The 26953-nt window shown below is 39.9% G+C and overlaps 1 protein-coding gene across 1 annotated transcript in view; it reads right to left on the bottom strand.

The window, feature by feature from the left end:
* Positions 1-26953, bottom strand: part of COL28A1 (collagen type XXVIII alpha 1 chain) — a 209926-nt gene that overhangs the window by 20742 nt on the left and 162231 nt on the right. The gene's annotated exons all lie outside the window — the stretch shown is intronic.

Raw genomic sequence — 26953 nt, 5'->3', positions numbered from 1 at the left:
TGAAACTGTCTCAAAGAAAAAGAACCCCAGAACCCTGGAAAGGTATTGGTGCCACTTAAATAAGGCCTAAACATTAAACTAACACTTAGATTCCAAGCTGAAAATTCAAACAGAAGAAAGAAGAGGAGAAAAATCTGTCTGTTCCCAAAGATAGCACTCCTAACACAGATGTCTGAAGGTGGGAATGTGTAAGTAACACAGACCAACCTGACTCCAGTCACCAAGGAGCATTCTGGGGCAGCCTCCCTGCAGCCCCCTGACACACACACGCACATGCAGGAGGGAAGGGTCTACCTACACGCAGGCTGGTGGCCAGCCCACAGAGTGACCACAGGGAACATGGAGATACCTGCCTAAGATTCTAACACTCTCTGTTCTGATTGAAAAGGAACAACAAAAAAATTACATAAAAGGTATCCTCTTAAGAAAGATGTCTCACAAAGAACATTCTGGTATAAGTTTGTTTCCTCAGAGTTCTTGGGAGGTGAATAAGAACATCCTTCCTTCAATGCAGTGCATGGTAGGAAGGTAGCTTTGGGTCATCAGGAGGATGCTGTGGGACCAGGAACCTGAGTTAGGAGGTCAGGCCAGGGGAAAGGGAGCCTAAAGGTTTGTTAGAACCCTGAAAGGAAATCTGTGCTTAGCTTCATCCGAACCCCAAAGGATGGTGTGGAAAAACAACACAACTAGAACTATGGTGGGATAGTGAATTATCACTGGGAGTCAGCTATTCAGACAAAGAGTGTTCAGAAAGAATTCAACATCTTTTCGATAATTACTCAGAATAATTATTCTCTGATAACATTTGAAATTCCTACAGTAGCTAATACAGAAGGTGTCCCATAAATATTTCTAACTAGCTAGTTTTCTTTAATAAAAAAAACACAATTTCCAGGAGAGAGATTAAAGATGGCGGCCGAGTAACAGCTTCCCTGCAACTGGGAACAGCAAGTCTGGGGAGAGAGGACTCCAGGCATCTCTGGCCAGTGGGATCTGCCTATAATCATCCCTTTGAGGATACAGGGAGCGAGCAAGGGACTTCTGGACCCCAAGAGGAGGACAAAAACAGTGGAAAACTGGCAAGTGGTTGCGTGTGTTCGATTGACCTAATCACACCGGCAACCATAAGTACAAGCAGCAGTGAGACTGCAAACCAGAAAGGCCTTACTTGTGAACTGTTTCGGTGTTCTTGGACTCGGCACTCAGTTGAACTGCCTTGGGGAGAGCTTGAGCAGGAGTGTGGAGAACTTTGGGCATTGTCTGGGGCCCCAGACTGAGCCACTGAGCTGGGTGCAGGAAGCCATTGTGAAAGAACTGCCCCAGCAAGCTCCACCCTCAGGGTCTCAGAACAAGGATTGGGCGGGTCACAGTAACCTACTGACTGAGCAGCCTAAAGGCAGGGACTGAGCTGCCTTACAGCCTTAATCCTTAGGGGCAGAGTGAGACAGTTTCGGCACACTGGAGCCTTGGGCTGTTGCCCTGGGTAGAGTGCCGTGATGTCACAGCTCATAGCAACCTCAAACTCTTGGGCTTGGCGCTGCCCAGACCTTCATAAGAGCTATGCAGTGACCCCCAACCAGTGACCCGCACCCACAGGGCCTCCACATTCCCTGACCAGGAACTGCAGGAGCCACGCAACCCTGCGTCCTCCCTCCTGTGTCCTCCCAGCTTCCACACTAGCCCGTTCATCTGAACAGGGACTCTGGTAGCTGCGTGCCCTTTGAAGCCCTCCCTGCCTCTGCACAGAGCTCTTCACCTGGCCAGAGACTGCTGGAGCCTTGGGCTCTCTGTGCTAAAGTCACTGGGCATCTGGCACTCCCAGAACCGTGCACACCACCCCCAGCCCTGTTGCTGGATCCAGGTGTGTCACAAACCGGAGCTGCTTCCACAACCAGAACTCCCTAGCTAGAGCAGCCCCAGAGGAACTACACAGGGTCACTCCCTACAAAGATCCAGAGTGATCCTGCTGGGGTCTAATCTTGGAGAGACACCTCCCGAACTCTGAGGACAGCCAGAGGCAACGGTGAAAAACAATCATGAGGCGAAATCAACAGAAAAACTCTGGCAATATGAATAATCAGAGTAGATCAACTCCCCCAAGGATCAATGGGGCAGAAACAGCACAAGATCCCATGCACAAACAAATAGCTGAGATGTCAGAAATTGAATTCAGGATCTGGATAGCAAATAAGATTGAATTAGAATTCCAAAAGTTATCTCAAGAATTCAATGGATTCAAAGACCAAATGACCAAAGATTTTGACACATTGAGACGAGAAGTTGCATCCCTCAAAGATCTGAGAAACACAGTAGAATCCCTCCAGTAACAGAATGGAGCAAGCAGAAGAAAGGATTTCTCACATTGAAGACAAAGCTTTCGAACGCTCCCAAACCCTCAAAGAAGAAGAGAAATGGAGAGCAAAAACAGACCACTCTCTCAGAGAGCTCTCGGATAATTTGAAGAAAACCAGTATTCGTCTTATAGAGATCCCCGAAAGTGACAAAGTGGCTTCACAAGGCACAGAGTCTCTTCTCCATGAGATTATGAAGGAGAACTTTCCAGACATGCCAAGAGATTCCAAAATTCAGATAGCAGACAATTTCAGAACTCCAGCATGACACAACCCAAATAAGACATCACCCAGACACATCATAATCAATTTCACTAAAGTTAATATGAAGGAGAAAATTCTGAAAGCTGCCAGACGAAAGAAAACCATTACCTACAAGGGGAAGAATATCAGAATAAATGCAGATCGCTCTGCTGAAACCTTTCAAGCTAGAAGAGGATGGTCATCGACTTTTAACCTCCTAAAACAAAATAACTTTCAACCCAGGATCCTGTACCCAGCTAAACTGAGCTTCATTTATGACGGAGAAATTAAATACTTCAACGACATTCACATGTTGAAGAAATTTGCCACAACTAAACCAGCTCTCCAGGACATTCTTAGACCTTTCCTCCATAAAGACCAGCATAATTCTCCACCACAAAAGTAAACCCACCCAAAAAATTTTTGATCAAATTCCAACTTCCACAGTCGCAAAAGGATTAAAAATGTCCACCGGTCTCTTGAAAGCCTTATCAATACTCTCAATTAATGTGAATGGTTTAAATTGTCCTCTAAAGAGGCACAGGTTGGCAGACTAGATACAAAAACTCAAGCCAGATATCTGCTGCATCCAAGAATCGCATCTTACATTAAAAGACAGATATAGACTCAAGGTGAAGGGATGGTCATCTATATTCCAGGCAAATGGAAAGCAGAAAAAAGCAGGCGTTGCAATTCTGTTCGCAGACGCAATATGCTTTAAACCAACCAAAATAATTAAGGATAAGGATGGACACTTCATATTTGTTAAAGGTAATACTCAATATGATGAGATCTCAATTATTAACATTTATGCACCCAACCACAATGCACCTCAATTTATAAGAGAAACTCTAACAGACCTGAGAAACTCGATTTCCTCCACTTCCATAGTAGTTGGAGATTTTAACAACCCTTTAGCAGTCCTGGATAGATCCTCCAAAAAGAAGCTAAGCAAAGAAATTTTAGATTTAAACTCAACCATTCAACATCTGGACTTAACAGACATCTACAGAACATTTCATCCCAACAAAACTGAATACACATTCTTCTCATCAGCCCATGGAACATACTCCAAAATCAACCACATCCTAGGCCACAAATCTAACCTCAGCAAATTTAAAAAAATAGAAATTATTCCTTGCATCTTCTCAGACCATCATGGAATAAAAGTTAAACTAAATACCAACAGGAACTGGCATACCCATACAAAAACATGGAAGCTAAACAACCTTATGCTGAAGGATACATGGGTTATAGACGAGATTAAGAAGGAAATCACCACATTTCTGGAACAAAACAACAATCAAGACACGAATTACCAGAACCTCTGGGATACTGCAAAGGCAGTCCTAAGAGGGAAATTTATAGCACTGCAAGCCTTCTTCAAGAAAACAGAAAGAGAGGAAGTCAATAACTTAATGGAACATCTCAAGCAACTGGAGAAAGAAGAACACTTTAACCCCAAATGCAGCAGAAGAAAATAAATAACCAAAATCAGAGCAGAATTAAATGAAATTGAAAACAAAAGAACTATACAACAGATCAATAAATCCAAAAGCTGGTTTTTTGAAAAGATCAATAAAATAGATAAACCTTTGGCTAACCTCACCAGGAAAAAAAGAGTAAAGTCTCTAATTTCATCAATCAGAAATGGTAATGATGAAATAACAACAGACTCCTCAGAAATTCAAAAAATCCTTAATGAATACTACAAGAAACTCTACTCTCACAAATATGAAAATCTGAAAGAAATTGACCAATACCTGGAAGCACGCCACCTACCAAGACTTAGCCAGAATGAAGTGGAAATGTTGAACAGGCCTATATCAAGTTCTGAAATAGCATCAACTATACAAAATCTCCCTAAAAAGAAAAGCCCAGGACCAGATGGCTTTACGTCAGAATTCTACCAAACCTTTAAAGAAGAACTAGTACCTATACTACTAAACCTCTTCCAAAATATAGAAAAAGAAGGAATATTACCCAGCACATTCTACGAAGCAAACATCACCTTGATCCCCAAACCAGGGAAAGACCCAACAAGAAAAGAAAATTAGAGACCAATATCACTAATGAATATAGATGCTAAAATACTCAATAAGATCCTAACAAACAGAATCCAACAACACATCAAAAAAATTATACACCATGACCAAGTTGGGTTTAACCCAGGGTCTCAAGGCTGGTTCAATATACGTAAATCTATGAATATAATTCAACACATAAACAAACTTAAAAATAAAGACCATATGATTCTTTCAATTGATGCAGAAAAAGCTTTTGATAATATCCAGCATCCCTTCATGATCAGAGCACTTAAAAAAATTGGTATAGAAGGGACATTTCTTAAACTAATAGAGGCCATCTACAGGAAACCCACAGCCAATATCGTATTGAATGGAGTTAAATTGAAATCATTTCCACCTAGATCAGGAACCAGGCAAGGTTGTCCATTGTCTCCATTGCTCTTTAACATTGTAATGGAAGTTTTAGCCATTGCAATTAGGGAAGAAAAGGCAATTAAGGGTATCCACATAGGGTCAGAAGAGATCAAACTTTCACTCTTCGCAGATGATATGATCGTATATCTGGAAAACACTAGGGATTCTACTACAAAACTTTTAGAAGTGATCAAGGAATATAGCAATGTCTCAGGCTACAAAATCAACACCCATAAATCTGTACCCTTTATATATACCAACAATAACCAAGCCGAACAAACAGTCAAGGACTCTATTCCTTTCACAGTAGTGCCAAAGAAGATGAAATATTTGGGAGTATACCTAACAAAGGATGTGAAAGATCCCTACAAAGAGAACTATGAAACTCTAAGAAAAGAAATAGCCAAAGATGTTAACAAATGGAAAAATATACCATGCTCATGGCTGGGAAGAATCAACATTGTTAAAATGTCCATACTGCCTAAAGCAATATATAATTTTAATGCAATTCCTATTAAAGCTCCATTGTCATACTTTAAAGATCTTAAAAAAATAATACTTCGTTTTATATGGAATCAGAAAAAAACCTCGAATAGCCAAAACATTACTGAGCAATAAAAACAAAGCAGGAGGAATCACGCTACCAGACCTGAGACTGTACTATAAATCCATAGTGATCAAAACAGCATGGTACTGGCACAAAAACAGAGAAGTAGATGTCTGGAACAGAATAGAGAACCAAGAGATGAATCCAGCTACTTACCGTTATTTGATCTTTGACAAGCCACATAAAAACATTCAGTGGGGAAAAGATTCCCTATTTAACAAATGGTGCTGGGTAAACTGGCTGGCAACCTGTAGAAGACTAAAACTGGACCCACACCTTTCACCATTAACTAAGATAGACTCTCACTGGATAAAAGATTTAAACTTAAGACATGAAACTATAAAAATACTTGAAGAAAGTGCAGGGAAAACTCTTGAAGGACCCGGCCTGGGTGAATATTTTATGAGGAGGACTCCCCAGGCAATTGAAGCAGTATCAAAAATACACTACTGGGACCTCATCAAACTAAAAAGCTTCTGCACAGCCCAGAACATAGTGAGTAAAGCAAGCAGACAGCCCTCAGAATGGGAGAAAATATTTGCAGGTTATACCTCACATAAAGGTCTAATAACCAGAATCCACAGAGAACTCAAACGTATTAACAAGAAAAGAACACGTGACCCCATCTCAGGGTGAGCAAGGGACTTGAAGAGAAACTTCTCTAAAGAAGACCAACACAAGATCTACAAACACATGAAAAGAAGCTCATCATCCTTAATCATCAGAGAAATGTAAATCAAAACTACTTTGAGATATCACCTAACCTCAGTAAGAGTAGCCCACATAACAAAATCCCAAAACCAGAAATGTTGGCGTGGATGTGGAGGAAAGGGCACACTTCTACACTGCTGGTGAGAATGCCCACTAATACGTTCCTTCTGGAAGGATGTTTGGAGAATACTTAGAGACCTAAAAATAGACCTGCCATTTGATCCTATTATTCCTTTACTATGTTTATACCCAGAAGACCAAAAGTCACAATATAAGAAAGACATCTGTACCAGAATGTTTATTGCGGCCCAGTTCATAATTGCTAAGTCATGGAAGAAGCCCAGGTGCCCATCAACCCACGAATGGACTAGCAAATTGTGGTACATGTATACCATGGAATACTATGCAGCCTTAAAGAAAGATGGAGACTTTACCTCTTTCATGTTTACATGGATGGAGCTGGAACATATTCTTCTTAGCAAAGTATCTCAGGAATGGAAGAAAAAGTATCCAATGTACTCAGCCCTACTATGAAGCTAAATTATAGCTTTTCACATGAAGACTATAACCCAACTATAGCACAAGACTATGGGGAAAGGGCCAAGGAAGGGGAAGGGAGGGGGGAGGTTTTGGTGGAGGGAGAGCAATGGGGCCACATCTATGGTGCATCTTAGAATGGGTACAGGCGATTGCACTAATGTACACAGCTATGATTTAACAATAAATAAATAAATAAATAAATAAATAAATAAATAAATAAATAAAAAGAAGAAGAAGAAGAAGAAGAAAAACTCCTGGCCATTACCAAAAAACTAAGATCGTTTCAAAAAGATCCTTTCAAAAATGTCATGACGATGCTAGAAGAACAAAGAAATTTGCCTTCAGGGGCGCCCACTGGACAAACCGTCATTATTTATTTGAGCACCAAAAGGAAAAATAAAATATGGTTAAGTGAAACGAAAAAAAAAAAACAAAACACAATTTCCTAACAAAGCTGAGCACTTTTGCGGCTTTACTGTCATGCCCTGAAGGAGAAACGTCCGAATAGCTAATTACCATCTTAGGACCAGTTCTGTGTTTAAGAATTTATCTTGCATAACTTCATAACATAAATATCGTCAGCATCGTTAACCCTCTAGCTCTTGCAGGCATCTGAGTTTCCCTATAATAAAGTCCTAGGGTTTTATTTTTTTTTTTCTTTTTAAGTACCTGGGTTTTTTTGTTTTTTTTTTACTTTTCCCTTCCAAGTATCTAGAGGCTTCCTACCTTCCAGAGTAGATATTCTGGCTAAAAGCCTATAGTAAGTAAATCCATATCTTAGCTTGGCAGAGGTGAATGCTATTCAATCAGATTTTTTCTTTATAAACTCAGGAATATGATAAACAATGATTTGAGTATATGTCTAAAGCCACTGCAGGAATGAAACTATCAGAAGTTATAATTAAATCTAAATTTCAAACCCAGTTTCTTAGTCCCTATATCACTATATTCCATTCTTAGATCTGTCCTCTAAAAATGTGAGTTGTTTTTTTTTTTTTATGTTCATGGCAGCATCACTTAATATGCTGCAAAATTATAAACAATCTGGATGCTCAGTAAAAAGGAGAACTACCAAGGAAAGTGTATGTCATATTCCCCAGATGGCAGGGAACATGAAGCAAGCATAGAAAGAGATCTCAATTACTGCACCGTACCAACAAGGGGCAGCTCCCCTCTGCCTGAGAAGCAAGCGTAAAACGAAGGCCACCTGGCCCAGGATGGGCTGAGGTCATGGAAAACGCACTCCACTGTGTGGCTGGTGAAATGGAAGAGGAACGTACTGACCACCATTTGATTCAAAGCCCTTCCTTTAGTAAGACTCAGAAAAGATTAAGTTGTATGCCCTTCCTAGAGATTATACAGCTGTACCAAGGCCTGGCCGAGGGGTCCTGGAGTCCCCAGCTGGACCACATGGGCAGTGAGCACAGAGCAGGCACTGGTGCCAAAATGTGACATGTTTTTGTTGTTTGTTTCAGATGATTGCTTGTTCTCTGGGAGAGAAATTTCTAAGGATAATGCACAACTACCTTAATGTTTTAATAGTTTTTTTTTATTTTTACATTACCGATATGTCAAGAAACAACAGTTTTTCTTTCCAAATGTTTTCCTAGTAAGGTGCAGGAAGAAAAAAAATAACAAATCCACATTTTAAAAGGGATGTCTAGCTTCTGCTCAGTGCAGAAAAGTGGGGGGAGGGATGCTGCTCTCATTCTTAAAACAATGAAAAATGCTAACTAATCTGTGAAGTCACAACTTGTCTTGAATTCATCCTGGAGGTGTGGTTGCAGGGCACCCAGCTAACTCAGCATCTAAGGAAACTCAGGATCATCCAAGGAGAGACAGGACTTGGACACTCGCCTGGAGGAGATGCCAGATGTTATACAAGCTAGTGAGAATTCGGCTAAAATTTTCAGCAAGTTGCCAAGTTCAAGTGTGGGCTAACCTGAGAGGATAGGGCCCCGGGAGCTGCAGGCACAAGGGGAAATGACAGGCACTCACAGGCTGTGCCCTAGTTACTTCATCTGTGCTCAAGAAAAAGCCTGGGGCGGACCTCCAGGTGTGGCAGGCCAGGGAGGAAAGGTACGGGGATGTCTTAGCTGTGCTGCTCAAACAAAATATGTGCTTTAGAAGAGGGTCCCTAAAACAAGAGCAATTTCTGATGGTTCTGGAGGTTAGGAAGCCTATGATCAGGGCACCAGCAGATTCAGTGTATGTGAAGGTCCATTTCCTGGTTCACAGATGGTGCCTTCTCGTTGTGTCTTCACATGGTGGAAATGATGAGGTGTCTCCCTGGGACCTCTTTCTAAGGGCACTAATCCCGTTCCCAAGGGCAGAAGCTACCCAAAGGCCCCACCTCCTACTACCATCACCTTGAGAGTTAGGATTTCAGCATCTGAATTGGGGGGTGGGGGAAGCAAGATGCAAATATTCGGACTAAGAAAACAGAATAAAACTTGCAGGAATGAATGAACCTGGAATCAGACCTTTGGAGAGATGTTCTACTATTGGGGAGGTTCAGAAAACCATGGTCAGCCCAGACCATTAGAAGCTTCCTACGAGTTTGCTAGAACCTATCAAACTGTTCATGAAAAGGGGGAAATTTTACTGTATGTAAATAATCCTTTACTAAAGAATGGAAAAAATTCTTTAAAAGTTTAAGAGGAATTGAACCCTTGGCAAAATCTGAATAAGGTCTATAGTTTAAAGTTATCCTATCAGTGGTTTCTTTTGATGCTCATCAAAAGCATCAAGACAATGTGTTATATTAGGAGAATGTGCTTGTTTATAGCAAAAAATAGGGACATACTTAGGTGTAAAGAGGTACCATGTCTACAACTAATTCTCAAGTGTTTTAGAAAAATAACAAGAATCTGTACACACCCATACCACACATATACACACACAGTTTAAGAAAGCAAGTGTGGTAATGTTATCATTTAGGGAACCAGGGTAAAGGGTGTATGAGCATTGTTGGTACTATCTTTGCAATGTTTTTATGAGGCTGAAATTATTACAAAATAAAAGTTAAAAGTTAGTGGGCGGCACCTGTGGCTCAAGGAGTAGGGTGCCGGTCCCATATGCCAGAGGTGGCGAGTTCAAACCCAGCCCTGGCCAAAAAAAAAAAAAAAAGTTAAAAGTTAGAATCTATAGAAATGAATGCATGAGTGCATAAATGATTGAATGCACTGAATAGCTGCAAAAAGATGTGATCTATCACCACTGTGGCACCCAAGCATATGAAGGCACTTTTCCTACCCACAGTTTGGGAGCCCACAGGCTAAAACAACACCAACAGACCAGAGACAAAGCCCCAGGTGTGTAGTTTCTCCTACCCAGGGGTAACTTCTGTCCTTAGAATTCAGGAGGTTTCCACTGCAGCAGAAACTTTTACATTTCCCCAGGATTTACAGTAATACTAACTTCAGTTCAAAATTTTAAACCAGCAGTAGGATTGTCCCACTTGGACACAGCCAGTTTATAAGCCCAATGCTAGTTCTCTCCCCACCAACTGTGCTTTGATCTCCCCAGGGACAGAGAAGTGGGACAGTGGGGCTGGACAGCAAAAAGGAAGAATGGGCAGCTACACTCCCCTTCCAGTTGGGGTTCGCACCTCCTGACTTTCCTCTATCGTAATGACAGAGATAATTATTTATAACGCATTACTAATTTATTTCTAAGAAGAGATCTGTATTTCACATTTACAAAAGGGTACCACAAGGTCCACTTGGAAGGGAAAAAAGAAATAAGTTGTTCTAGAATTTCAGCACTTGCTCATTACCTCAGGCTAATACAGAAGGTAAAGAAAAAAAAAACTATGGAAATTAAATAGGATTTTTTACTAAACCCAGGCTTATTTCCATGAAAATATTTATTTTCTATTTTTATTCTCTTTGTGTTTTACAGTTGAGTGTTTTTTTCCTTATCATTTGCCACCTCTTGCTAAGAGAAAAGGGGCTAACATCAGAAATTATAGAAGGTGTCCAAACGCCAGTGTTTCTAGCACAAACAGAAACTTGGTTTTCACTTCCTCCAAGATTCGCAGTCTTGTCTGAGCAACTGTAGAGACCTGGTTACACATTGAAAACAAATGAAAATTTTAGCTGACCCTCAATCGCAGGTCAATTGGAACGTCTGGGTTGAGAACACTTGCTATTGAAGCTCTAGGAAGAGGAAGCATTTTGCATTAGCACAGAATTTTCTTTGCTGGAATGTAATTTTGCAACTATATTAAAAGTTTAAATCTATCTCCAATACTTTGCTATGGCTCCCCAAACATCTCAGAATAAATAAATTTACCATTCCTTCCTGTGCTTCTCTTCTAGTTTGCCTTTCCTCTTTTCTGATTACAGTATTGCTAATTAGGAACCAAGGGAGTTGTAAATTTTGAAGCAAAGAGTGAAAGCCTTCTGCCAGTTCAAATAAAGAAGCCAAGATTCTATTAAGATGTTGACTTAGGGCGACTTAGTGGCTCACATCTGTAATCCCAGAATTTTTGGTGGCCAAGGTGGGAGGATTGCTTGAACCAAGGAGTTTAAGACCAGCCTGGGCAACATACTATCTCTACAAAAAAAAAAAAAATTAAAAATTAGCAGGGCATGGTGGTACACACCTGTAGTCCCAGCTACTCAGGAAGCTGAGGTAGGAGGATTGCTTAAGCCCAGGAGTTAGAGGTTACAGTGAGCTGTTACCATGGCACTGTAGCCTGAGTAACAATGTAAGACCCCTTTTCTATTAAAAAAAAGAGAGAGAGAGAGAGAGAGAAGAAGAAGAGGAAGATGAGGAGGAGGGAGGAGGAGGAGAAGGAGGAGGAAGAGGAGGAGGAGGAAAGAAAAGAAAAGAAAAGAAAAAGAAGAAGAAGAAGTTGACTTAGTGGGTACATGGAAGAGCTAGCAAGGTGCAGTGACCTGCCTGAATAGTCATCGTGGTATTTGGCCTGGAATCCAGGTACCACTTTGAATTGAAAGGGATTGTTATCTGCTTTGTGAATACAGCTAATTCACTTCAGAAGGAAAATGTACTTCTTTTTTGGCCTTCATAGTGTGTACGATTGTACATATTGATCAAAGGAGCTTATCCAGAGACCCCTAGAGCAACCCAATGGTCTATATTTGGGCATTGATCCCCTCCTTCCTGAAGTCCTGATCATAACCATCTCCTGTTGTAACTAGTAACTGCTGTTTATTGTGTGTCTACACGCAAAAGACTGAGTAATTCTCATTTAATTTCTGTAATAACCTTGGCAACACGTATACAAATGACATAACCAAGGCTTGTGAAAATTTTCCATGTCACCTTGGAATCTAGTTTCATAATACTTTGAAGATTAATTCTCTGTCCTAAAAGCAAAGCTGATGGTCCCTCAGAATAAAGGCTCTGATGGTTTTCCTTCCCCAGTACTATTTAAGGCAAAGAGTAGAAGGTCAGTAGTTTCCCCTTTAACCTGATAATCAATAGTTTCCAGTTTCTTAAAATCCTTTTCCTTTGTGGAACTGAACTCCTCTAACTTACTGTCCAATTTTGATACATAAACATTCTCTAATAGGGACTGAGACAGCTTGATGTTGGTTCAGTAAAGCAGCCCATTTGTTAGGAACAGAATCAATGAGGAAGCTACTTGTTATCAGGCTGGCCATTTGTTGGAATGTAGCCCTGGTCCATCTGGTACGTGGCAAGAATACAGTCCTAATGGTTTAAAAGAACAGAAATGTGGCTTCATTAGATTTGATTTTTATTCATGGTAATCTTAGTCCCAGTGTGGCCACAGAGAAGCAAGGAAATTGTTGACTCTTTGCAGATTCAGGGGCTGATGTTTAATCTATTCCTAAAAGCAGTTTAAAGCCTGCACCACCTGTACCCTTCTCCTCTCTCCAAGGTTCTCGATGCAGGTCTTTTATTAATAACCTGAATACTGTCAGCTCTAGAAGCTTCCATGAACTGGACCAAGATGCTGCTGACACTAAGACTGATGACTGTATTTGTTTCCTATTGCTGCTATAAGGAATTACCATAAATTTCATGGCCTAAAACAACAGTGATATATTCTCTTATAGTTCTGGAAGTTAGACGTCTAAAATCAGGTTCAAGGTGTGGACAGGGCTGGTGTCCTCTGGAGGCTCAGAGGAGAGAATATTTCCTTGACTTTCTCCGCTGTTAGTGGCCCACTGTATGCTTTAGTTTTCCTCCATCTTTCTCCACTCTGGTCTCTGTGTCATCAAGTTGCCTCTTCAACAGTCTATTCTCTTTCTTTTCCTCTGATGAGGACACTTGTGATTCCATTTAAGACACACCCAGATAATACAGAATGAGCTCCCCCACTCAGGGTTCCTTCTGCAATGTAAGATAATATTCCACAAATTCCAGAGATTAAGACATGGACATTTGGGGGACCATAATTATTTAGTGGCTTTTGCCCTCCTTATTCTTGGGGAAAGTAAGGTAATTATTTTATTGCCTATACTTTACCATAATATACTTCTGTTTAGACAATATTATAAATACACATATGTGCAAGTTAATTTATACTCTAGGAATGGTGAGTTAACACTTGAAATACCATATTTAGTAGTCCATGCTTTCCAGTCATGTGCTTTAACTACTGCTACCTGGATTTGCTTCAGAGGATAATTCAAATAATTTACCTTTGGGGAAATAAGAAGTGTTCAAGACACATGATCAACAGAAATGGTGCACAGGTACCTCGCCCCTTGCATGAATGGGGCATAAAAGTCAGGTGAGCACACTAGCCAAATACTTTAGGTACAGCACCCTAATTCTAGCACTCCACTCAGAACAAATGCCTCCTACCCTCATCCCATAATGAAGAATCCCTTCCCCTGACCTTACTCAAAGGTTCAGTGCCCTGTCGTGAGATTACTGTTGCATTTGCCTCAAAGTGTTCATTTGATGCAAGTGCCTGCCAAAGTACTTAAAAAAAAAAAAAAACAGAATTGGAACTTTGACCAATCCTTCACTACAAGTTTTTGTGCCAGCTTGTTAATGAATAGCTGAACACAGAGTAGACTTCCGTCTGAAACTTGTTTTAAGGAACATAACACCTGATAGCAAGGCTATCTAGGAGGAAGCATTTAGTTCCCACTGCCCACTAACTTCTGATCTTCAAAATCCATTCCTTTGATAGTCATAAAAAAACTAACAAATTATAAATCTCAAAAGTGACTTCGTTCAGCTCATAATAACTTATAGCCAAATGTTCTCCATTTAGAGATTTTTTTCCTCTGATCATTTTTCTTCACCTTTAATCTCTGCCTCCATCTTTCTGTTTACAACCACTAACAGATGAGGAAGGGACTGGGAAAGTAGCAAGTGAATATTCACAAATAATCTCAGCAACAAGCCACCCCACTTCCCTGTTTGACTGATTCACAGACAGGTGCCCACTGGTACCATTTTCTATTCAATTAACACAATTTAGTCCTGTTTTCTGATACTAAAATTGTTCTTAGTTTAAATCCTAGAATTAAATACATTGATAGGTCACAGTGCAAAGAGCACCCTGGCTTTGAGGGGCTTTCTCAGCTGGTCTCAGCTGCATACATTAACTGCTGCTGCCCTCCTGTCTATACAGCTGTCTGTCATACCTGCCAAATGTCATGACTATCTCACATGCCATTGGAATATGCTTGGACCACAAGTGAAAAAATACAGAGACTGGTTGCAGAGCTGGTTTTGTGGTAGTTGACTCTATTACAGACCAAAGCAGACTATTCTGCTCCCCTCTGCCCCCTATCTGCCTGATACCATCTCCTGAGAGTCTCCGGTAGTCTGTGTTTAGCTGGCAGTGTATCTCTGTGCCCTCCAGGGGGATATCTACTGAGATCTTTTACTTTGTTGTCCACATCTAAGACTTTGGTAGTAGATCTCTAGGACTCATCTCCACTTCTCTAGTCTCCAGTCTCACGCTTGTCTCTAAGCACCAGGCCTAACTTCACACTTCTTTTTAGAACTTTCCAGTGGCTAGGCATTTCAGAACCAAATCCATCATACAGAATTCCCACTCAGCCACGTTTGCTTTTCTTTCTTGGCTTGCCTTCCTCCAATCGCCCCTCAGTCTCCCAGGCTCAGAGCCTCTTTGTGTTCTGGCCTCTGTGCTCCTAAACACACTCACCCAATCTATTAGCAAGTTCCAGCTCTCCAAACACATCCAAGAGGGCTTCCTGGGTCTGCCCTCGCCCAGGCAGGAGTACAACCTCCTGGCGCCTGTCTCGTAGCACGTGTCTCCCATCAGCTTGGGATGTGCACATCCTGTCTGTCCCACTTGTGATGTACTCCAGACATAGAGGCGACTCATTTGTCTTCCTCCCTTCTGATGCTTATATTTCAGGGCCCTGTATATCATGTTGAGCAAGAGAGAGTGGATATGGAAATTGGCCATCCTTTGGGTGGAAGTTGCCTAGAGACTTTGTACCCTGAACTCTTGTCTTATTTAGCCTTGTGCCTCTCAAGTTGATTAAAGGCAAATTTCATGATAAACTTTTGGGGTTCTATGTGGGAAAGAGGTAAGAAAATAGGGATACATGGAAAACTGCTACCAGAGAATTCATAATGTGGGTCAACCAAAAGACATGTTTATAACCAGGTTCTCTGGCTGTGGACTCTGGAGCTGAGTCTAGAGTCACTTTATTCATAATTCCAGTGGCACTGGTCTCTGAGACAGTGGACTAAAGCAGGTAAAGGGGTTATTGCAAGTTAGAAAAGCATGCAACTCATTTCAGAAGCTTTCTGGTGACTGCTTAGGACACTTCAGCAGAGCTGCCAGCACCTAAGGACAGCAGGAACTGCCAACCTGTGCAGCCACAGCCCCCATGACCACAGCAGCAGAAAGTGGGGCCTCAGAGCATGGTACTCATTTGATGAATGAAAGAATTCCAGGAAAAGTTGCAAGCTTTTCCCATTACTCTTCTCTTTTCCACCTACCAGTTCACTCACTGATAAGAATGGACCCAAAAGCGATAAAAAGGGCAAAGCATCTTTAATGCTGATTTAATATCAGGATAGGCTAAATAATCGCTCTCGATATCCAGGTCTTAATCTCTGGGAATTCTGAATGTTATCTCCTATGGAAAAAGAATCTTTGCAGATGTGAGTAAGTTAAGGATCTACCCTGTTTCCCCAAAAATAAGACAGTATCTTATTTTAAGGTGTGCTCCCAAAGATGCGCTAGGTCTTATTTTCAGGGGACGTCTTATCTTTCCTGTAATTAGGTCTTATTTTCGGAGGATGTCTTATTTTCGGGGAAACAGGGTAGACATGGGGAGATATCTTGGGTTATCCCCATGTAATCAGAAGTATTATAAGAGGGAAGAAGAAGGAGATTTAATAGAAAAGAAGAAGGCCATGTCACAGATACAGTATGAGGCAGAGTCAGAGAATCAGAGATGAAAGATGAAAACCATTGACTTTGAACATGGAAGAAGGGGCCATGAGCCAAAGAATACAAGGACTATGGTTCTTGAAGCTGAAAACAACTAGGAAATGGATTTTTCCTTACAGTCTCTGAACTTCTTGCCAACTCTTGATGTTAGCGCTATAAGATTCATTTCAGGGGTCCAGAACTGGAGGAGAATAAATTTGAATTATATTAAGCCAAGAATTTATAGTAATTTGTTACACCAACCACAGGAAACTAACACACATACTAATGTAATCATTTCTTCCCACTTTTGGCAGATCAGACCATAACACAGAACATTTTGCACTAAATTATCAAAAAATACAGGTATCCCAAAAGTCTCCCCTAAAGTTTCCATTACAAAGTATTTACAAAATATTCTCCATGTGTTGGCCATCTCTTTGTAAAGTTTTATAATGTATAGCTTTAAATAAAGGCACATTTAGCTACAATTTCCCATTTTCCTTGTGTATGGTGACTTAAGGGGAGACTTTTGGGACACTCCATAATCAGACTAGGAGATTACTCTGTACCATGTGTCAGGAAGTCAAAATTGTGACATTAAAATGAGGAGTTCATGAGTACCTTTGGGAATTTTCAGACAAGTAGCTCTGAGCAAGGATAGTTCTTCTGGGGAGTGGTACTCTTTTGTGATTTTTATCCCTTCAGGAGAGAACTCAATTCTGAAAAATATTTTACACCAAGGGAAAGGTTAGTCAATATATGAATTTGCTTTGCAGTATAGTTGGAGTCTGCTGGAAGAAGGCTATGAGTTACCAAAGGTGATGGTTCAGAATCAACATACAAGGTCTGACAATTAAGTTTTCTCATTCTTGAAAAAGTGCTATATACTCATTGTTGAATATCACTATGGTCACCTTTGAAGTATTCCTCTTAGGAAGCTATGCACTGATGCCAGAGCCTAGTCCACCCTCTAAAACAATCTTGGAATTCTTTTTCTGGAATGGCCATCAGAGCTGTGTTCATATTATCCTTGATGTCCTAAATGTCTTTTTAAAAATATTTCTTTTTTATGAAGTGAGTGTATGATGCCCCATAATCATATCATTGTATACAGTTATGATTTAATAAAAAAAATAATAAATAAATAAATAATAAAAATATTTCTTTTATGTTAGGGTAAAGAAAAAAGTCACTGGGGTCTAGATCAGGTGAGGAGGGTGGGAACTCCAATACACTTACTTGTTTAATGGCTAAAAAAATCCCTCACAGACAGTGCCATATGAACTGGTGCATTGTCATGATGTAAGAACCCTGAGTTGCTGGTGAAAAGTTCAGATTGTTTTCATCTAACTTTTTCATGCAGCCTTTTCAGCACTTTCAAATACTAAATTTGGTTCACTGTCCATTTGGTACAAAATCATACTAAACAATCCCTCTGATATCAAAAAAGGTTAGGAACATCATTTTGACTCTTGATTTGAACTGATTAAATTTTTTGGTTGTGGAGAAGTGGCTGACTTCCTTGTGCACTTTGATGGTTTGTTTCAGGGTTATATTAGTACATCCATGTTTCACCGTCAGTGATAAAAGAGTCCAAAACATCCTCTTGCCTCTCTAGAGGGTCTTGGCAAACTTTGACTCTTTCTGCTTCTGTTCATTGGTAAGTTCATTTGAGACCTTTTTTTTTTTTTTTTGAGACAGAGTCTCACTTTGTCACCCTCAGTAGAGTGTCGTGGTGTCACACAGCTCACAGCAACCTCAAACTCTTGAATTTAAGCAATTCTCTTGCCTCAGCCTCCCAAGTAGCTGGGACTATAGGCACCTGCCACAATGCCCAGCAATTTTTTTTTTTTTTTTTTTTTTTGAGACAGGGGTCTCTCTCTTGCTCAGGCTGGTCTCAAACTCATGAGCTCAGGCAATCTACCCGCCTTGGCCTCCCAAGTGCTGGGATTACAGTTGTGAGCCATGGTGCTCAGCCACCTTTCAGACCATTTTTACATACACCTTTATCATGCCAAAATTGTCAGTTAAGATTTTCCTGTTTTTATGTCAATGGTCTGCTTTGTTTCTCATGGGCAGGCAATAGTTTTGACATACCATTTGATGAATTTTTGCAATGTTTTCATCAGTTCTGCTTATTAGTGGCTGCCCAGACTTTTCTTTGTCAGTAATACTTTCTCTCCCATCAGAAAAATGTTTAATCCATTTGTACACTGCTGTTTTCTTCATGGCATTATCCCTATAAACTTGGACTAACATGTCCCTGATTTCACTTTCACTCTCACCAAGTTTAACAAGAAATCTAATGTTGGTCCACAGCTCTAATTCAAGTTCCAACATTCTCGCGACGGCACCCAAAAACACACAGCAAACAGCAACAAAAAATGAACCCCACCCAGAAAGACACCACGACATGCTGACACAAACACAGCTATGAGACGCTGATATACCAAGGTTATGAAACCTTACCAAGCTGTTTGTACAGTACTGCCAACATAAGGAAACAGTGGCAAGTAAACAAACTTAATTGTCAGCCCTCATATTTATCTCTGCTAATCTCGCCCTGGTCCAGATCCCCAGCACCTTGGTTCAACTGTCACAAAAGCTTCTTAATCCATGTCTTTTTTGGCTCATTTCCATCAATGGCAGAGGTCCACAAAGGTGGGGCAGGAGGAAGAGATGCCGTGGAAGGCCCTCAGAATCTGTGGAGAGGAAGATAATTCCACCGACACAGCCCACCTCCCACCCCTGCAGCACCATGTAAAATGAGAGCGGTGGCTGAAGGAGTGTGTGGCAGGCGGGCAGTGGAGGCAGAAGAAGGAGGAGGGGCCTTGCCCGAGCTCTAACAGACTCAGATACTCAGCTGACTGGGCCATTCTGTCCTTAAAACCCTCCCCAGGGTATGCACCCTAAAGAATGAAAGCACAGTGTGGTGCCTGTGGCTCAAAGGAGTAGGGTGCCGGCCTCATATGCCAGAGGTGGTGGGTTCAAACCCGGCCCTGGCCAAAAATTAAAAAAAAAAAAAAAACTGCCAAAAAAGAATGAGAGCACATTATCAACATGACAACTTGCACATGGCTATTCATAGCAGCATTACTTATAATAGCCAAAAAGTAAAAGCAACCCAAATGTCCATCCATGGATAAGTGGATAAACAAAATGAGGTATATCCATACAAAATGGGTGTATCCATACAATATAATAATATTTGGTCATAAAAAGGAATGAAGTTCTGGTACCACATGATGACCCTTGAAAACGTTATGCTGAGTGCAAGAAGCAAGTCACAAAAGGCCACATTATATGATTCCATATATATGAAATTTCTAGAATAGACAAATTGATGGAAATAGGAAATAGATTAGTGGCTGCCAGAGCCTGAGAATTTGGTGGGAAGGGAGCAGGACGTGACCGCCACACTTAGAGAACCACTGATCAGTAGGACTCAGCTAACACTCTTCAGCTTGTCCACAAAGCCCTTTCATAATCTGGTTCTAGGCCTGTCTCTGGAGGTTTCCATCTCACCTTAACCCTAATTTATATAGATTTATTTCTAGTCTAGTTCTCCCATCTGTATTAGATATCTATTTACCCCTACCACCTAGCCCAGCGCCTGGCACACAACAACCATTCAATTCATCATTGTTTGTTTGTTTGTTGTTTCTTTCTTTAAAAAAAATCAGGGTCCCAATGTGTTTCCCAGGCTGGTCTTGAACTCCTGGGCTCAAGTGATCCTCCTGCCTCAGATTCCCGAATAGCTGAGACTACAGGCACTTGGCTAATTAATATTCTTGAGCCAGTGATTAGGCCCAAGCATCCTCAATGCCCTGTGTCACAAAACAGGTACCTACTTCTCCTCCTAAAGCTGGTACTACCCTCCTTGTCTAAATCCCCTGTAACAGGGGCCATAGAAAAAAAGGAATGGAAAAAACAAATATTATTTATGAGTTGTAAACACAGAAATTCCAAATAAGCCAAGATATAGAAGCCATGAGTGCTCGGATATGTAGCCACAGGAAAGATATTAATTAGAGTTAACCAGCCTCTGTGTGCCAGAGGAAATGTATTTTGAGAACCTGATAGATACTTTAGAGGAACAGAAAAGGACAGCAGGCAGCTGTACACATAAGCAGAAGGCAGCAGCTCCAGCTGTCAGGATGAATGTGTCTTGCCTGGCACGCTTTCAGGTGTGAAGGCTGATACAAAATGATGTTTACTTGGTATCACCATGGTATGACTCTGGAGAAAGGGAAACGTGTTTGGACCATATGTTACATGCTTAATTACATCAAAAAGAATATTTAATTCTATGAAGTATACACATGTTTAATTATATAAAAAAAGAATGACATTCAGCCAGATGATCCCTTAGGTCCAAGTGATTTCATTTCAGCAGGTTCCATGAGCCCTGTTATGTGGAACTTGCATCGTGCCCCAAGCAGTAGTCCCTGGGGGTGTCGCCCCTGTACTTTATCCCACGACCTCCAACCCCCCGGATGCAGAGTGCTGTCTATGCCAACACCACTTCCGGTCAGGCCCCAGCCATCCTGTCAATTGCTGCCCCCCCAAAATGGAAACATTTTGTTTTTAAAACCTTGTATTTCAGAAGCAAATTAGAGGATACAATGCCTTTGAATTGTTCTCATAGTTTTATTATCTGTCAAAAAGGAATATAGCTGCTGAAAGACAGTAGCATGCTATAAACGGGCTATTCTCTGCCAGGAATTAATAATACAAAAAGGACTAGCAATTAATTGCCCTTTCACAAAATGTCTTTCACCAGAGGATTCACAAGATGAGGCCTTTCATGTTTCTCTGTTTTGGATGTACTATGAAGATTAAAGAAATAGTATTTATACAGTCTTACGAATTCTTTAAATAAAAAGTACAGCAGAGGCCCATGGTTAACACTTCCTTTTTAAAATGGAAACAAGTCTTTATTAAGTAACTTTTAATATCAGAAAAATAAAACTCTGATAATTCTCTTTATAGCAAATATATAATATCAGTGCTTTGGCCATCTTAAGTTAAAGGCCCTTTATTATAAAATATATGGTTTTAAACTTTACTCAAATTGAATTTACAATCCCTGTGACATCCCTACATATAACTAATAAAAGAGTGTAGTAAAATTAGCAAATATTAAACTATATTGATAACTTATCATTCTTAGTTTGTGGTTCTTAGAAACAGTATTTGCACCTACTATATGTCGATTCCTCTATATGTTGCAGGGTTAACACTTCCTATAAGCAGTCCCCAACTTTATTTGTTTTATATCCTGTTTTCCTTGCTCACTACATCCAACTCAACACAAGAACTATTCTTGACAGCTCAGTCCAGATTGAGAAGGGCAAAGCTTACCCACATACGGAAATTTTTTCTTGATTATCCCCATAAAACTCTTCCAGATTTTCTTCATAAGCTACTTAATGACAACCAAATCGCTGGCTTTGCTGTACCACAGGAGGCACACATGTGGATAGCATATCTGAGGCCAAGAAACAGATCGAAACAATGCAAAAAGATTCAGAGTCCCAGTCTCCTATAAAAACATGCCTTTAAGGAAAATTCAGTTATTAACAAAGTTAACTCGAGTTTTTATTGCACTGTGCTTGCTTCATGGATAAAGAAACCCCTCAATGAAAGTTTAATAGTAAAAAAGGAAAATATATAAGTATAATGAAATTGTGTTCACAAATTTTTATAAGCCTAAACTCAGGGTTCAAAATGAAGTACAAAACCACATCAAAAGATCGGCAGCAGCAGAAATATTTGCACATAGACAGATTTTATGTCCACATAGGGAGGAAAGTCTACCAATTATAGCTATAGAATAAGCCTTTCAAAGCACAATAAAATGGAAATATTATTACGAGTATAAGAAAATACAGGAAGCTCTCTGAAGCAGTATATAAGGTAGGGAAAAGTATAAATAAATTGGGTTCCATCTATGTAATGGACTACAGTACTATGTAGCTGTAAAAAAATACAGTATTTGACATCTGGGGCTAGGTGATTAAAAAATAAAAACAAAAACATATATAAATTTAAAAATACAATTTTAATACATGTATTAACTATTATTAAAGCTTACTTTGAATATAAAAAATACAGTAAATTATATTTGGGGTTTTTTTTGCCAATAACATTTTCAGTTGTGGAAAGTGAACTACATATCAATTTGGAGGCCATCAAGACAATATTAACTGGGAGAAAAAAGATAGCTGGGGAAATTATGTATGGAATGACATTGAAGGGTATCGTGCTCTATATGAACATATGTGTATATACACATCTACTCAAAAACATGGACACTGTACACCAAACTCCCAACAGTGATAACCTCTGCGGGGCAGGACTGAAGGGGAAAGGGGCATTTTCACAACTTTACACAATTGTGAAGTATTTGAGTTTAATATAGGTATGCATTGTTTTCATTTTAAAAAGTAATAAAACTTACTAAGTTTGTTACAAGGTCATTGGAAAACATACAATAAAAGAGGAATGCTTCCATTTGAAGGAATGTCCAAGCAGAGACTGGCCAAATGCCCTGTAGACTGTTGATTTTTATGTTGGCGGAGAGAGGGCTTAGAAGATGCCCCATGTAATTTGAAAGATCAGTCACACACCTGGCAACTTTTTCCTTTTTGGTGTTATGAATTTGAATTTTTCTTAATTAATAGATCATTCCTATCAGCATACAACATACTGTAATATCTCTAATCTTTCAAAAAATATCTTCCTTAATCACACTTAACACTCATTTCTATTACTTCATTTCTATGCCTTCCTTCATCATTTTTGTTTGTTTGTTTGTTTATTCATTTGTTTTCTGAGACAAAGTCTCACTTGTGGCCCTGGGTGGAATACCATGGCATCATAGCTCACAGCAACCTCAGTCTCTTGGGCTTAAGCAATCCTCTTGCCTCAGCCTCCCAAGTAACTAGGACTCCAAGTGCCTGCCACGATGCCTGGCTAGTTTTTCTATTTTAAGTAGAGATGGAGTCTCACTCTTGCTCAGGTTGAACTCGAATGCATGAGCTCAAGCAATCCAAATGCCTTGGCCTCCCAAAGTGCTAGGATTACAGGCATGAATCACTATGTCATTTCTTTTTAAATTTTTATTTCATAATAATTAGAGAAAATTACAATAACACAAATATTTCCCATATTCCCTTCACCTAGATTTATCAATTAAGTTTTTTACACTTGTTTTATTCTCTTTCTGTGCGTGTATGTGCCTGAATACACATGTGTACACAGTTCTTTTCAAGATCATCAATGACTTCCATGTTACCAAACCTAACAGTCAGGTTTCAGTTCTCATCCAATTAGCAGCACTGAAATCAGCCCTCCTTGAAACACTTCCTCATGCAGCTCCTGGACACCACTTAGTCTTGGTTTTCTTTCTACTGGCTACTCCTTCTTAGCCTCTTTGGCTCTTTATACAAACCTCCAAACGCTGGAGGGCCCAGAGCCTAGTCACTGGATTCCTTCTCTTCTATAGCTACACTCACACTCCACATGACTCATCCAGCCTCAAAACTTTAAATCACCAGCTATAAATTGTTACATAAAATATACATCTGTTGTCCTGATATCTCTCCTGAACTCCAGATTTCTGTCCCCAAATATCTACTTAATAGTTCCACCAGAAGGTTTAGCTTTAGATGCCCAAGTCTAAATTTCTGATTTCTTCTACACCTACCCACCCCCATTCTTCCTCTAATGTCTTCCATCTCAGAGAAAGGCAGCTCCATCCTTCCAGTCATTCATACCAAAAATCTTAGTTAGCTTTGACTTCTTTATTTATATTATATCCCATAGCCAATCCAGAATCCAACTACCCTCCATCATTACTACCCTGGCTAAGCTACCAACACTTGCCAGCTGCACTTTGGTAATAACTTCTTTTTTCATCTTTTTGTCTCTTCACCCTCATAGTCTTTTTTTTTTCTAGATGCTGACACAACCATCCTCTTACAACATGTAACTCCACTGTCAAACGTGGTTCACTACTTTCTGGTCAGATTATCACTGTCGTTCCTCAAATATGCCAGGCATAAATTCTTATCCCAAATGTCTAATAACCTCCCCCAATTTTTCTACCCACTGTCGGAGCTTATACTATGCATTTAAACATGCAGCATTGATTGTCAAAGGCCAGGAATACAGGGTGAAGGAGGACAAAGAACATCCCTAATAAGAGAGTGGTTTTGACAAAATAAGCAAAAGCAAGAAGTAAAGGGATTTTCCCAATGGGTGAAGTATTGCCTGAAATCTTTTGTTCCTTAAATCAGACTTCAAACATCAGACATCAGGATATTTAGCTTCCTCTCATCAAGGCTGGTTGCTGCCATTATCTTACACAATGAGAAGTGGTAAATTATACATACATGTAGTCTAGGGCTCTGAAGGAATGGACTTGATTTAGTGCATGATATATGTATTTGGCCTTAACTAGTTCCCCATCCCATTTTATATGTCATTCTTTTCCCAACATTTTTATCATGAACACAGTCAGTTATTCAATTAGCATATGAAAGAAAGTATATCGTAGATGTCTCATATTTAAAAAAAATGTTTTGTACAGTGTTTAGAGAATCAGTCTATGTAGACTTGAAATTTTGACTATGAGATGAAACCAGCTCTATCAGTTGTCAAATAAATACCAAGTCAAAATACTAAACAAGGTCATCTTATCCTATATAAGGTAAAGAGCTAATAGATCCAATCCTTAGGTCCTTATTTTCTTCTCCACTATATGTTGTTTTGTTGTTGTTGTTTTTACCTATGGATATAAGGAAACATAGATGGAGCCTCTATAGACTCTAATCTTCATACACAGGGGGTTTAGATGTCAGAGTCACTTCTATGCCCAGGACTTAGCACAATACCCAGCACACAGTAGATGCTCATTAAAATTTGTTGACTAGATGTTCTGGAAGATAGGCAAGATTATAAACACTAAGGAAAGCTACAAATACTAAGGAAATCTACAGAAAAAATGCACTTTTTTCTTATTGGCTTGCTACTATGTGCCTGATATATGTTAGGTACTCAGAACACAATAATAAATAAGACATCTGCTATGTCATAGTCTGCTGGTTAGATAAGAAAACAAACACTTACAGTGCTGTGAAAAGTGCTATGATATGAACTATCCAGTACATCAAGGAAACACAAAGAGAAAACGGGATTAAGGAGACAGGAAAGGCTTCTGAAGGATGTGCCATCTAATATGAATCCTGATACAGGAGGAAGAATCGACCTGTTGAAGTGGGGGATGAAAGAGATCTCTCCAAGAAGAGGTTACAGCATATGCATAAGTACCTAGGCCAGGAAAGACAGCTTTCACAGGGAAGTAAAAGCCTTTCAGTTTGACCAGATCTTTAAGAGCTGAGGAGTTGATAAGACTTGAAGATGGGTACCCAGATCATATGAGTATACTAATGCTTAGAGCTGATACTTCCTGGCTACATGTAAGAAACTCCTGTTGTTCTTGATAAGTAAATCCATGTGAGTTTTTAAAACTACAAAATGGATTTTAGATAACATATTTACACTCACATTTTACTATAGATGAAGTTTTAGTTTATTAAGAAGTAGCACATTCTGGAATGTTTGGCCAGTCATAGCCAGACATCTCTTTACTGGACTTTGGCTGGAAGTCAAGTAAAGATGAATGGAATGTCTGTTAAACCTGTGTCCTAACTCTGGTAGTTTCCCCAGTAATGGCTCAACAGGGAATATTCATAGACTAAGGAAAGAGTAGAGGGGATGGATTCATCATTGTTCTTGTCAAAAGCATGATAAAAACATGTATCCAGGGATAGGACTTTTTGTCTTGTGCCACAGTCCAGATACAAAATATAGCTTGATAAGGGTTCAGTAGCCTAAAATTTAGTGGGTAGATTTGCAATCAGATTTATATATCTGGCATCAACTTTGTCATAATAAAGTGTTTCATATTACACATTTCAGCTTTCAGACACACACCACCAGATATAAATCTTTTCCTTAGTAGTTAAATTTATGTGAACTAGATTTTCAAATGCCTGGATTCCTACAATAGCCTTCTTGGCACAATCCTGGCCCTGATACAGTCTATTTTCAGCCCAGGAGCCACATTCTTTCAAAGAGCAATTCAGCCTATATCATGCTGTTGGTCAAAACCCAGCAAAAGTCTCCTGACTTAACTCCAAGGGAAAGCCAAGGATCTTACTAAGCCAATACGGCTACAGGCCCTCCCCCAGGCTCACTGCTGTTACCTCCCTTTCATCTCCAGCTATGCTGATCAGTTTGGTCTTTTGAACACACCATGCCCCCTGCTGCCTCAACAAGGCCTTCTCGTGAACTTTTCTTTCTTCCCAAGATGCTCTTTCCCCTGAAATCCACCAGGTTCCCCCTAAGCCCCTCCTCCTCAGATCTCTGCTCAAATGTTACCTCTCATAAATCCATCTACTTAAATCTTCCTCATACCCCCCTATCCTCCTTACCCTGCTCGCTCGCTCTCTTCTTGCCATAGCTGGTTTCATCTTTAAAAACGATGTACAGCTTCTTTATTTATTATATTTATTACCAATAGAATATCATTTCTGTAAAGTCAGAAATCCTTGTCTCTTTTGTTTATGATACATCTCAAACACCTAGAACAGACCCCAGCATGTGTACACATACTTAG

The sequence above is a fragment of the Nycticebus coucang genome, chromosome 11, assembly GCF_027406575.1.
Source record: "Nycticebus coucang isolate mNycCou1 chromosome 11, mNycCou1.pri, whole genome shotgun sequence".
Lineage (NCBI taxonomy): Eukaryota > Metazoa > Chordata > Mammalia > Primates > Lorisidae > Nycticebus > Nycticebus coucang.
Note: the sequence above shows the minus strand (reverse complement) of the source record. Positions and strands in the feature narration are given on the sequence as shown.